The 13,556-nt window shown below is 40.8% G+C and overlaps 1 protein-coding gene across 1 annotated transcript in view; it reads left to right on the top strand.

Moving 5' to 3' along the window:
- The window catches only part of gabbr2 (gamma-aminobutyric acid type B receptor subunit 2), a 759,033-nt gene that overhangs the window by 519,142 nt on the left and 226,335 nt on the right, over positions 1-13,556 (top strand). The window lies entirely within an intron of this gene.

Here is a 13,556-nt window from a genome sequence, read left to right as displayed (position 1 = left end):
AAGCAGCACCATTGAAGAATTAACTGGTGGACAAATTACCAAGGGTGATTCTCCTTGCCAGAGCCACAAAAAGCCTTGATGAGTACAACCAGCTGCTCTGGACAGGAGATTCACAGATACCAGTCTTAATACAACATGAATGCCTTCTATGTGCACCTATAGTTCGGAGAAGCCACAATTGTTAGCAAAGGATGGCAGATGGTGTAGAAAAGTGGAGTCACGCATTTTCGTTGTAGGAATAAAGGCATAGACTATTTTCTAAATGAGGTGAGAATCCAGAAATCGGAGGTGCAAAGGGACTTGGGAGGGCTGGTGCAGGATTCCCAAAAAGTTAATCTGCAAATTGAATAGGTAGTGTAAATAGCCAAAGAACACAAACTGAAGTTCAAGATCATCTTTAATCAGTGTCCATATTATAACGGTACAGCAGGTCGTTAATTGTTAGTACATCGTTACTGCTTCCAAGACTGACTAATGTAGGAAGTTGGTGTTAGTATGAATCGTACAGTAGGGTGGGGTTAGTGATGCAATTCTACTATGATTGGCTTTCATGCATAAATCAATTTACAGGTAGTAATGACAGTAAATTAAATTTATTTCAAGAGGGCTTGTATACATAAACAGGGATGTAATGTTGAGGTTCTATAAGATGCTGGTTAGGCCGCATTTGGAATATTGTGAGCAATTTTGGTCACCATATGTGAGGGCGGATGAGCTGCTCTGGCGAGGGTCCAGAGGAGATTTACAAGAATGATCTCAGGAATGAGTAGGTTATCCTATGATGAACATTTGACGACACTAGGCCTGTGTTCGCTGGAGTTTGGAAGAATGAGGGGGAACCTCATTGAAACATACAGAATAGTGAAAGGCTTGGATAGAGTGGATGTGGAGAGGATGTTTCCACTAGTGGGAGAGTCTAAGACTAGAGGTCATAGCCTCAGATTTAAAGGACATTCATTTAGGATGGAGATGAGGAGAAATTTCTTTAGTCAGAGGGTGGTGAATCTGTGGCATTCTTTGCCACAGAAGGCTTTGGAGGCCTGGTCAGTCAATATTTTTAAGGCAGAGATTGATAGATTCTTGATTAGTATAGGGTTCAGAGGTTTTGGGAAGAAGGCAGGAGAATTGGGTTAGGAGGGATAGATAGACCAGCCATGATTGAATCGCAGAGTAGACTTGATGGGTTGAATGGCCTAATTCTACTCCTATTCCTTATGACCTTATGAGGATGAAAAAAAGAAAAATCTAGTGTTTCCTTGAGAAAAGAGCTCAAGTGGCTACCGTGATCCAGCAGTGAGTGACCAGCAAACTGAGAATTGCTGGAGATCAGTGGAACGAACCTGAGGCACTATAGAGATGATGGATAGGTTAAAAGAGTGGTTAGTAAGATAAAGCTGGGCATTATTAATGTATGTTTGTAAGCTAATGCTCTATGTTCGGGTGATACTCCGATGTACAGCATGCGGATCTTGGAAAAGGGCCAATGATTTAAAAGAAGGAAATTTAAGGAACAACAGTGGGGAAAGTAAAGGCATTATTTGTGATAGTGAGACGATGTTTCTTTCCATGAAAAATATTTACATACCATTTTAATTTCATTGTCGAACTACACTCGAAATACATGCCTGAAGTTTTTGCAGAGAATAAAGTATCCTTGGAAAAATGCCAAGAATCTTTTATGCATTCAGAATATAATTTGTAGACAGTGAATTGTTCACACCGGTGATGCTTATGACTTTGTAGGTATCCTTTGTTCTGTTTGAAATGATTAACAATAGAATTTGACCACAATGTACGTCATCACTACCAAGTCACAGAATACTTTAGCATTCGGTAACTGATCATACTACCAGAGTTTGAAATAGACTCAATGAGAGTTTGTGCAGTTCAACTTATAATCAAGCCAATATGTTTTTGAGTTCCATCTGCTTTAAAGTTTGATTTCTGCCAAGTTCCGCAAGATTTTGTTACAAAATGATTTGATTAAATTACGCTGGTTGATTTCCACAACCACTTTGTCTCTGTTGTTGCCCTGGCTCCCGGTCAGTTTCTCATAAAACTGCAACTCTAGTCATTGTAGCGAACCATTATTTATAACGCAAAAGTCGATTACTTTGATGTTGACGGTTGGTTTGTTATTGCAATAATAATTAATAAATGAAAGACATTGAACAATATGAAATGGAAACAGTCTGCAACTTTAAAGTAAAGAACTTCCTTGACTTCCATGAGATTTCTACATTCTTACTTGAACCGAATTGTACTCAATATTGGATCCAATTATTATGAATGCATGCAACTGATGTCTTCTAATTCGTGCTGATTGCAGCCAAGCAACAGTTAAATGATCATGAGCTGGGTGTAGTTTTGAATATATGATTGTAAGTTGAAAGGAAGCTTAATTTTGATCCTAGAAAGGAATATTAGAATATATAATGGTGGGAAGAGGAAGAAAGGATAGTTAGAAAAGCACATTTGTAATTAATTATTAATAACTGTTAAGATGATAGGCAGTGAGCAAAAATACAAAATGCTGGAGGAACTCAACAAGTCAGATGACATCTATAAAAGAAATAGACAGGCCATGTTTCGGGTTAGGACCCTTCTTCAAATGCTGCCTGACCCAGTGAATTCCTCCAGTAGTTTGTTTCTCACTCAGGATTCCAGCTCGTGTCTTGAGTATACAGTGAGCTATCTGTCATGTTTACACATAACCATCAGGCAATGTAAATGGTCCAGCAGTGTTCGGTATGGACCTGAAGGCAACTAGCATCATTTTGGATTCTGTTTTGAATAACCTGCATGTTTCTTTCCTCAACAACACCAAAAGGACTTAATGACTTCATGCTACTTCTAATAGTGCACAGTTTTTCAAAGTTGCAGAATAGTGCAACATTCTGGCAATGTCTTTGTGAATGCACAAGAGTATAGAAAAAAATATACACCTAAAGAAGTGACATGTACAATGCACCCTATTGTAATGAAACAAGCTGCGACTACGTGGCTGCATAGTGATGCAGTAGGTAGTGCTACACCCTACAGCTCCAATAACCCTCATCCTTGGCTTAGTTGCTCTGTGTCGAGTTTGTACGTTCTTCCCTTTACTGCAGGTTTTCTACCCGCTCCTCCACTTTCATCTGAGCCATGTCCATTTCTCATTGCTACTGCCGGGCAGGAGGTACAGAAGTCTGGTCCCACAACACCAGCTCCAGGAAGAGTCACTTTCCTGTGACCATTACGTTCTTGAACATAAACCACAACCCTAAACCTACCTTGACTATGGAACACCATAGACGCTCTTTTGCAATACTATGGACATGCCTCTAATTGTGTATTCTGGCACTAATGTTTGATTTCTTTTCACTGTCTTGTAGAATATCAGTATTATTTCTGTAAAAAACAATTGTATTGTCTGAGTCTGTGTTTGTAATGCTGCTGAAAGCAAGATTTTCATTGTACCTGTACCCTATGGCACTTGTACAAGCGACAATAAACTTGACATGAGATCCCCAAGACGTGCATCTTGTGAAGGGGTAATTTTAAACTCTTGTGGGATCCTGATGATAATGTGGGGAGAATAAAATGGCATTAGTGTGAGATTAGTGTTAATGGATGCCTGATGGTCTGCTCAGACTCAGTGGACCAAAGGACTTGTTTCCATGTTATATGCCTCTGTGACACTAAGAGTCGATACAAACCAAAACGTGAACACAAAGTGTGGCCTCACCAATATCACATTAGACTGTAACATCATGTCCCAATTTTGATACTTAATTCCTTAACTGATGAAGGCCAGTATGCAAAACCTTTCTTCACCACCCTATTTCCTGTGATGCCACTTTTAGGGATCCCTGTACTTGTACTTCAAGGTCCCTCTGCTCGCCAATCCTATTTTAGTGTCATCTGCAGACTTTTACTAATCATGTCTTGTGCGTTCCCATACGTGTCTTGTGATATAACTGAAAGGCAGCGACGAACCTAGCGCTATTCCCTGGGACTCACCACTAGTTACAGGGCTTCAGTCTGAGTTCAACCTTCCACCATCACCCTCTATTAACTACACTGAAGCCAATTCTGTATCTAGCGAGCTAGCTCTTCATGGTTTAACCTTCCATGTGGAACCTTATCAAAGGCCTTGCTGTAATCCCGAGAGAATACAAATACAAATTTGTGAGTACCTATCTTCCATGCACAAAGCTCTGCTGACTATCCTTAATACACCCCTGCTTTTCCAAATGCATATATATCTTATCACTCAGAATCTTCTCCAGCAACTTTCCTACCACAGATATTAGGCCTACTGGTCTTTGGTTCCAGGTATTACTTTCCACCCCTTCTTAAATAGAGGCACATTAGCCACCCTCCAGTTTTCTGGCACCTCGCCTTTGTTTAATAATGATTCATGTATATCAGCCACGGCTCCTCCAATGTCTTCTCTAACTTCCCACCATGTCCGTGGATATACCTGACCAGGCCCAGAAGATTTTTCTATGTTCACACTTTTTGGGACAGCAGCACATCCTATAATATGGACTATCATATGTACTGAGCTCAAGACATCTCCATTAGCTTTTCCATATCCAAGTCTTTATGTCTCTCCATGGTAAAAGCAGAGGATAAATAATCATTGAGGATCTTGGCTATCTCCTGCGATTTGTCAATTAATGGGCCTCTGTAAATTGTCCTTTGTGTGTAGGGAATGGGTGAGTAAGTAGACCTAGGAGCAAAATTAATCCATTCGGCACATCGGGTCTACTCCGCCATTCAATCATGGCTAATCTATTACATAGAACTAGTATGAACGGGTGAACAATGGTCGGTGTGGACTCACTGGACTGAAAGGCTTATTTCCATACTGTCTCTCTGAACTAAACTAAACTTCACCAATATAGCAAACAGTGTTGATTGAAATGGAGGAATGTGCTGATAATTTATTATTATATAACACTGATTAAGACATATTTAATCATCTCAGACATATTACTGTTAAAGTGCTGAGCAACCGAGTGATAAGGTAGGTTAAAGTGGGCTGAGCGGAGGATTTCCACGAAATGATCGCTGAGCCTGCGCTTGGTCTCGCCGATGTACCGGAGTTGTCACCCGGAACAGCGGATACCATAGATGAAGCAGATGAGGTTGGAGGAGATGCATGTGAACCTCTGCATCACCAGAAAAGACTGTTGGGGTCCTTGGATTGAGTCGAGGTGGGAGGTAAAGGGACAGGTGTTGCATCTTCTGCGGTTGCAGGGGAAAGTACCTGAGGTGGTGGGATGGGACGAGTTGACCAGGGAGTTGTGGAGGGAACGGTCTCTGCGGAAAGCAAAACGGGATGGAGATGGTAAGATGTGGCCAGTAGTGGGATCCCGTTGGAGGTGGCAAAAATGTTGGAGGATTATATGATGTATGCGACATCTGATGGGGTGGAAGGTGGACAAGGCAAACTCTGTCCTTGTTACGAATGGGGGGAGGGAGAGCAAGAGCGGAGCTGTGTGATATAGAGGAGACCCTAGTGAGAGCCTCATCTATAATGGAAGAGGGGAACCCCAGTTTCTTAAAGAATGAGGACATCTCCCATGCCCTAGTATGGAACACCTCATCCTAGGCGCAAATGTTGTGTAGACGGTGGAATTGGGAGTAGGGGACAGAGTCTTTACAGGAAGGTGGGTGGGAAGAAGAGTAGTTTAGATAGCTATGGGAGTCAGTGGGTTTGTAGTAGATGTCGGCCAATAGTCTGTTTCCTGTGATGGAGATGGTGAGATCTAGAAATGGTAGGGAGATAGTCCAAGTGAATTTGAGTGCAGGCTGGAGATCGGTCGTGAAGTTGAAGTCAGTGAGTTCTGTTTGTGGATTTTGGGGAGATGATAAAATCGGGCTGTGCAGGGCTGGGGAACAATAAGGTTGGAGGCTTAGAGGGCAGAGAGCCGGAAGTGATGAAATCAGAACTAGTGTATGGGTGATCGCTGGTCCACATGGACTCGGTGAGCTGAAGGGCCGGTTTCCACGCTGAATATCTAAACTAAATTAAAAACTGAACTAAACATCAATTGTTTTCTGATGTAGTGACAGAATATTATCAGTTATCACCATGTTAGTAACAAATATAGCACTAAATAAACAAAGATAATTTAACAAGAAAAATATTATATGTTTCACGCTGACCATTGATCACCTGTTAACACTCATTTTATGTTGTCACACTTTGCATCTGCTCCCTACACACTGGAGGTGATTTATAGATGCCAATTAACTTACAAACCTGCATATTTTTAGGAAATAGGAGGAAACCAGAGCACCCAGAGGAAACCCACACAGTCACAAGGGGAACGTGTAAACTCCACACAGACAGCACCTAAGATTAGGATCAAACTCTGGTCCGTGGCACTGTGAGACCACAGCTGTACCACCCACCACTGTGTTGCAACTGGTAGTGGAGTCTTGGGTAAAGATTTTAAATGGACGTCGTCAGGTTTATTTGTCAATCTAGCAGGTATTTAAGAAAAGTGAAGCTTTTCTTTAATGCTGAGAACTAATTGTTAAAACCTTTTTTTACCAGAGGTTAGTTCTGATTACATTTATAACAACGCAAACAGAACAAAAATAGGCTATTCAGTCTACCTTACCAGGGTAAACCACCCACATATCTTCCCTCACTTCATGAAGTACAATGTTGGGAAATGTGAAATTGGGCAATTAATAGAAATCTAAGTGATGGGAAATTGCAAATCTGAGATACAGATGGGTGTGTAGGAAAGAACTGCAGATACTGGTTTAAATCAAAGGTAGACACAAAATGCTTGAGTAACTCAACGGGACAGGCAGCATCTCTTGAGAGAAGGAATGGGTGACGTTTCAGGTCGAGACCCTTCTTCACAACTAACCTCAGGTAAAAAATGAGAAAAATAATACAGAAGGATATGTGTGTGTCCCTGTGCATAATTTCCCCAAACAAATCTAGACTGTGGGTACACGTAATTGGGAAATCAGTTTGAACAATGTTGTTTATTGTGTGGGGAACTGAATACAAAATTAGGGAAATTATGCCCCAGTTATGTGGTGTATTTGTGAGACCACATCAGAAATATGGTTTTGGTCTTCATATTTAAGGAGGAATTCAGCAACGATATGAATACTTTATTGTCATATGTAACTAGGCACAGTGAGATTCTTTGCTTGCATACACAATGTATACAAATAGCAGCCACCTACAGCGCTGACAAAGTTACAAAGCAAGCTGGCTCCTCCTTTTGTTTTCCCCCCCTCCCCCCACTGTGGTTTCCCCACGTCCCCATTGTCCATAGTCCCCCCCCCCTTTTGTCCATTGTTCTCCCCCCACCTCTCTCATGGCGGTCTCCTCGCGCCGAGTCCTCCATTGTTCTTCCCCCTCCCTTGCGGTGTTGTCTTATGAGGCAAGGTTCAAAAATCTAAGATTGTATGCACTGGACTTTGGGAGTATGAGGGGAAACTTGGATGAAACAAATATGATTATTTGGAGTCTTGACCGAACACATATAGCGAGGCTGTTTCCTCTTATTTGACAATCTAGATCTTGGGGCCACTGTTAAAAAATAAGAAGTCAACCTTGGAAAGAAGACGATGTATTTCTCTCTCCAGTGGTTTTAATAAAGGTAGAGATAGCTATATCCTTGATAGACAAGGACGTGAAAGGTTATTGGGAATATCTGGAAATGAGGAGTTGAGGCTGCAATTTGGCTCAATTTTATGTGACTGGGGAAGGCCAAGAAGCTGAATGATGTACTCATCAACCCCAAAAATATATTCAGGTTTTTTTTTGTTGCCTTATTCACCCCTCTGCTAACAAAATTCCAAATTCTCCTCACTGTCAAGGCAATAAACCTTCTCCTGAGTTTGGATTTATTAGTGAATGTCTCCTATTTTTGTCCATTGCTCTGGTTTCCTCTCAAAGGAGAAATGTACTCTGCATCAACCTAGCCAGCTCTTCGTGATCTTAGAGTTGTGTTGCCTTAAAAGCCACTCTCTATTTTCTCTGTCCTCGTGAAAATCTCAACAAGTCAGCACTTCATAAAATATATAATCTTTCAGCATTTTGCAAAATTTTCCCAGTACTTTGCTACTTTTCTTGCGGCTAGCTTGGATATGGTCATTTTTTGAATTTTTTATGAATACTTTCTGATTTCCAGTTATTTGTGCAGAGTGCACCATCCTGCGCACAATCCTCCTGGATGCCATTTCTTTTTTTTAAGCCTAAGTACTCTAAACTAAACTCATTGTTTTCTCTTTTTTTAGCCACCTTGCAAATTATTATTCTTTCTTGATCCACATGAAGTTAGGAGTCTATAAAGTTGAAACTTCTGAAAAACTCTATGAAGTTTAACAATTTATGCATCTATACCTTTGACAACATATTTTTGTAGCGACCTTAAATAATTCACTTAATTGTTCATGCATAAACAATAGTAATCAACACCGACTATTTTCTTATATTTTTATTTCTGTTATAGCTTTAAGTAGAGATTCCATTAGTTTTCTATCTTCCGAGCAGTCAAAACTGTTTCAATAACCATTTAAATTTGAAAGTAAAGGCAGATGTTGCATCTCCTGAGACTACATGGGAAATCACCATCTAAGGAAGTGATCATGAGTGCAGTTGGAAGAACCAATGGGTCATGGAGGGAATTGCTCCTTTGGAATGCTCAGGGGAAGGGGGTGAGAAAAAGTGTTCCATGGTGGAATCTTGTTGAAAGTGGTGAAAATTATGTGGGTTGAATTGTTGAATATAAAAAATGGTGGGGCAAGGACAAGAGTAACCTTACCTTTGTTTTGAATGAGGGGAGAAGATGAGTGTGGGAAAGGGAGTAGATATTGATGGGAATGCTGTGGAAAGAAAGCAATACTGGATCTAATTCTTATGAAGTAGTGCAAATGAGTGGGAGAATTGATAATTATCATGAAACGTGGGTTAATGTAATTAAATAAGGAAACAAAGAACGTCCACCCAACTAAATATATTTAATTGAAATAAAATCAACTCAAGTTATGTGAGAAGCGGGCTGGAAACAGAGATTGACCTGGGAAATCGTAAACGTGCAATCGTGATAATAGTTTGGTACAGAAGAAATATATTCCCATTAAGTTGGAATAATGAGCCATTGAAAGATAAATCTTCCTGGATAATCAGGTACACAGAGAAACAATGGGGAGAAGAAATGCATGATAGATATCAAGTATAATGAATGAGAGGGAAAATCGAACAAAAGGGTAGAAGAAGTTGTGAGAAGTTATTAGTAGGTAGCATGGAATAGGTGAATTTGTTTTTATATGAAAGAAAATGAAAATGTAATTTAAAAAAAGAAATCATCTTGAAGAGCTGGAAGACATGCCTGAGCTAATAGATGAGTACAGTGCAATTTTCTCTACCAGTAACACTCTGAAGATTTCATACTAGAGAGGATAGGGGTGTTGATGGTGCAAAACTAAATTGAAAGATGGTGTAAATTAAACATCGACAATTACAGAAGTTCTGACCATAGTTATGCTATCCTCTGGATATGTGATTTTTACCAAGACTGGAAGAGTTGCAAATGTTATGCTTAGTTTGAAAATTGCAAAGAAAAATAACCAAGGTAACAGGTCAGTTTATCTAATACAAATGGTAGATTAACAACTGGAGACCACCATGAAGGGAAAAAAAATTCACACTTGGAAAAATAATCAGCCTAAAGAAGGTCCCTGACCTGAAACGTCACCTATCCATTTTCTCTAGAGATGCTGCCTGATCCGCTGAGTTACTTCAGCATTTTGAATTGAATTGAATTGAATTTCCTTTATTGTCATTCAAACAATTAAGTTCAAATGAAATTTCGTACCATGCAGTTATGACAGAAAAAAGCGACAAAACACACAATTAACACAATTTAACACAAACATCCATCACAGCGAATCTCCAGGCACCTCCTCACTGTGATGGAAGGCAAAAAGTCTTACCTCTTCTTGCTTGTTCACCCGCTGCGTTGAGGCGATCGAGGCTCTCGATGTTGATACCCCCGCCGGGTGATGGTAAATCCCGCGGCCGATTTTAAGCTCCGCGAATGGGCCGATTCAAACTCAGCGATTTGGGGCGGACGAAACTGCCATTGCGGGAGCTCCCGAAACTCGGTTACCAACCAGGGACCTGCGAGCTCCCGATGTTACCATCCACAGGGCCCGTGGGTGAAGCCTCCGAAGCTCTGAAGTCGGGTCGCAGCCACAGCGCCACCACAGCCTCCAAAGTCAGCCAGCTCCACGATGGTGAGTCTACAGGCTGCCACCGGAGCCCCCAAGGTCGATTCCAGTTGGAGGCCGCCAGCTCCACGATATTAGGCCTCAGCGCAGACGGAGACGGAGATACGACAAGGAAAAGGTCGCATTCCGTTGAAGGAAGAGATTTTTTTAAAGTTTCCCCCACCCCGGCCACATATACACAACTAAAAATTATACTAAAACATGCATCTAACAAGACAAAAAGAAAACAAAAAAAGGAAAGACAGACGGACTGCGAGCCACAGCTGCTTGGGCAGCTCCACCATTTCCGGAGTGTCTATCTTTGGAAAAACAATTGTGAGGGAGAACCAAAATAAGTTTATTGTAGACAAATAGGGGATGATTAACCTAACTGAGAAGATGGATTTGGTGAAGTCAAATAACAGACTTTTCCTCAAAGTTAAATTGCATGAAATTATGCCAATTTGGATAGAAAACTGTCTTCAAAGAGAGGCTGATTATATTAATGATTATAATAGTGATAGGATCCTTTCCTGAACAGAAAGCAGGCTTCTGAACAGTTATCTTTGGGACTGCTATTTTTCTTGTTTATGGATTCTTGCTTTGCAGTACACGTAACGTTAGACATTAATAGATTATTAATTGGGATTGTTTAGTTTAGTTTGGAAATAGGCCCTTCAGTCCACCGAGTCCGCGCCAAACATGAATCACCCGTTCACACAAATTCTATGTTATCCCACATTCTAATCCACTTCCTACACACTAGTGGCAATTTATAATGGCCAACTAACTCAAAAACCTGCACATCTTTGGAATGTGGGAGGAAACTGGCGCACCCAGAGCAAACCCACGCAGTCACTGCTTCTGCTCTGTTTCCACTATTGCTTACATGTGACATTTGCAAAAATACTTTCTCTGCTGTGATGGAATTTTCAGGGATTATTTTAATTCCAATGAAACTTATTTAAACAAAAATGATTTTTGTAACACATGGGGATAAACTTGGAGATTTATTTTTGTACATTATGTGTTGCAAAGTTATCAACCTATCCTTCATTAAACTTTCAATTTCTCTGCACACAGGATATCCTCCCAAGTGATGATGCAAAGGCATTATTACGTTATCAAAGGCATAATTTAATCATCTACTTATGAGCATTTAGCAAAATTATCTTCTAATTATACCAGCTCAGTAATTTGCTTTGAATGGGAAGTATAGCCCTGGCCCCTATTGGTCCAGAACTTTGTTAATTGGAACAATTCTGTAGTTTCCCTCTGCATGTTTTTCTCATTAACAAAAAACATTAATCCCTTCTGCCTCTTTTGGTCCGTGTTATTTGGACTATTGTGAGCTGGATTAGATTGATTTGTGTATCACCCAGAATATCAATGGAATTTGTTTTCTCTGTGATTCACATGATTTTTGTAATGACATCTAAGAAGGAAACATAAATTACTTTGGTAATTTTCAGCAGTTTCAATTTCAATGAGGCCATATAAAGGTTGGAATCGTGATTTTAACTTGGCCGAGTAGGAATTACCCATTATTGTGCTAACATAATACTTGGACATTTTAACTCGTGGACCTTCTCACAAGGTTGTAGTGCAGGCTCCCTGCCTGATTGCCATGGTGATCAAAAAATGAAGAGGTGAAGGTAGCTGGAGACCCTTTCTAAGAATCTGAGGGATTTGTCTCCCTCACTGATTATGAATAAATGAATGAAAGGATCAATACTTTATTGGCACATGTCAAGTCACTGTGAAATTCTTTGTTTGCATACACAAGGTACGCTAATAGTCGCCACGTACAGGGCGCTTACAAAGTTACATAGTACCCCCCTGCGCCAGGTACTCCTTTGTTCTCGCGCTGGGCTTCAACCTGCGGGTTCCAGCCAGGAGGCATTGTCCACTGCGGCTTGCCGGGAGGCGATTAGAAAGGTTTTCTGCCACATGTGGAATCTAGTGTACCTTTTATGCTTCCTGTTAAACCATCTGTGCTGTTTGTTTGAAAATTTGATATGGGCTTCATATGAGTAGTGCCATATATTTTGCTCCCCTCTGGTTGTACATTATCTCCGGTGCCATGATAATCACAGACACTCAACTTGTAAACTGACCACTCAGCCTCCGGCATCCACAATGACACGTGAGGACCCATCTATGTTGATCCCTTCTTCCAGCACATGGTCTGCAGCCTTCTGTACTCAGGTAACTCATATGTTCATCTGGACACTTAAATGACTCTGCTTCTACCACATTTTCGGGCAATGTATGCCAGGTACACACCAATCTATGAGTGAAAATGATTCTCCTCTGATCCCCTTAAAATCTCTTCCCCTTTAGCCTAAATCTATGTCCTCTCGACTCGTCTACTTCTGATATGGGAAACATTTTCCTGCAGTCTACCCTGTCTATACCCCTCATAACTTTATACCTCCACCATATGGCCCATTTCAATCTCCTTCACTCCATTCCAAGACTCCTTCACTCAAAGTCTTGTTGCACAGACTTTGCCCTTCAAGTTTCTCCTCATATCTGAAACACTCCATCCCAGGCAACATTTTTGTAAATCTCTACTGCACGTTTTCCAGTCCAATCAAAGTACAAGTCTTTATTTTTCAAGTCTTTTACATTCCCAGTTCTAGCAGTTGTTGTAAATTGCATTTGAGCACATATCGTCATGTGTTTGTATAAGACTACCCATCAGTCATAGTGTGATACAGCTTGCCCACACCGGCCAACGTCCCAACTACGCTAGTCCCACCTGCCCCCGTTTGGTCCATATCCCTCCAAACCTGTCCTATTCATGTACCTGTCTAACTGTTTCTTAAACGTTGTGATAGTCCCAGCCTCAACTACTTCCTCTGGCAGCTTGTTCCATACACCCACCACCGTTTGTGTGAAAAAGTTACCCCTCACATTCCTATTATATCTTTTCCCATTCACTTTAAACCTATGTCCTCTGGTCCTCGATTCACTTACTCTGGGCAATAGACTCTGTGTATCTACCCGATCTATTCCTCTCATGATTTTCAAGGTTTCAAGGTCAGTTTATTGTCACATGTATCAATTAAGGAACAAATGAAATTCGATTTACCATACAGCAATACTAAAAGAAAAACAACAAGACACACAACTACATAAAAGTCAACATAAACATCCACCACAGCGGATTCCCACATTCCTCACTGCGATGGAAGGCAATAAAGTCAAACTTTCTACCTTTTTATCCTCGTATCAGTCAAACCATCCTCAGTAGGGGCGATTGAAGCTCCCGCAGCCGGTGATCGAAGCTCCCGCATTGGAGCAATGGATGC

The sequence above is a fragment of the Amblyraja radiata genome, chromosome 2 (genome assembly GCF_010909765.2).
Source record: "Amblyraja radiata isolate CabotCenter1 chromosome 2, sAmbRad1.1.pri, whole genome shotgun sequence".
NCBI lineage: Eukaryota > Metazoa > Chordata > Chondrichthyes > Rajiformes > Rajidae > Amblyraja > Amblyraja radiata.
Note: the sequence above shows the minus strand (reverse complement) of the source record. Positions and strands in the feature narration are given on the sequence as shown.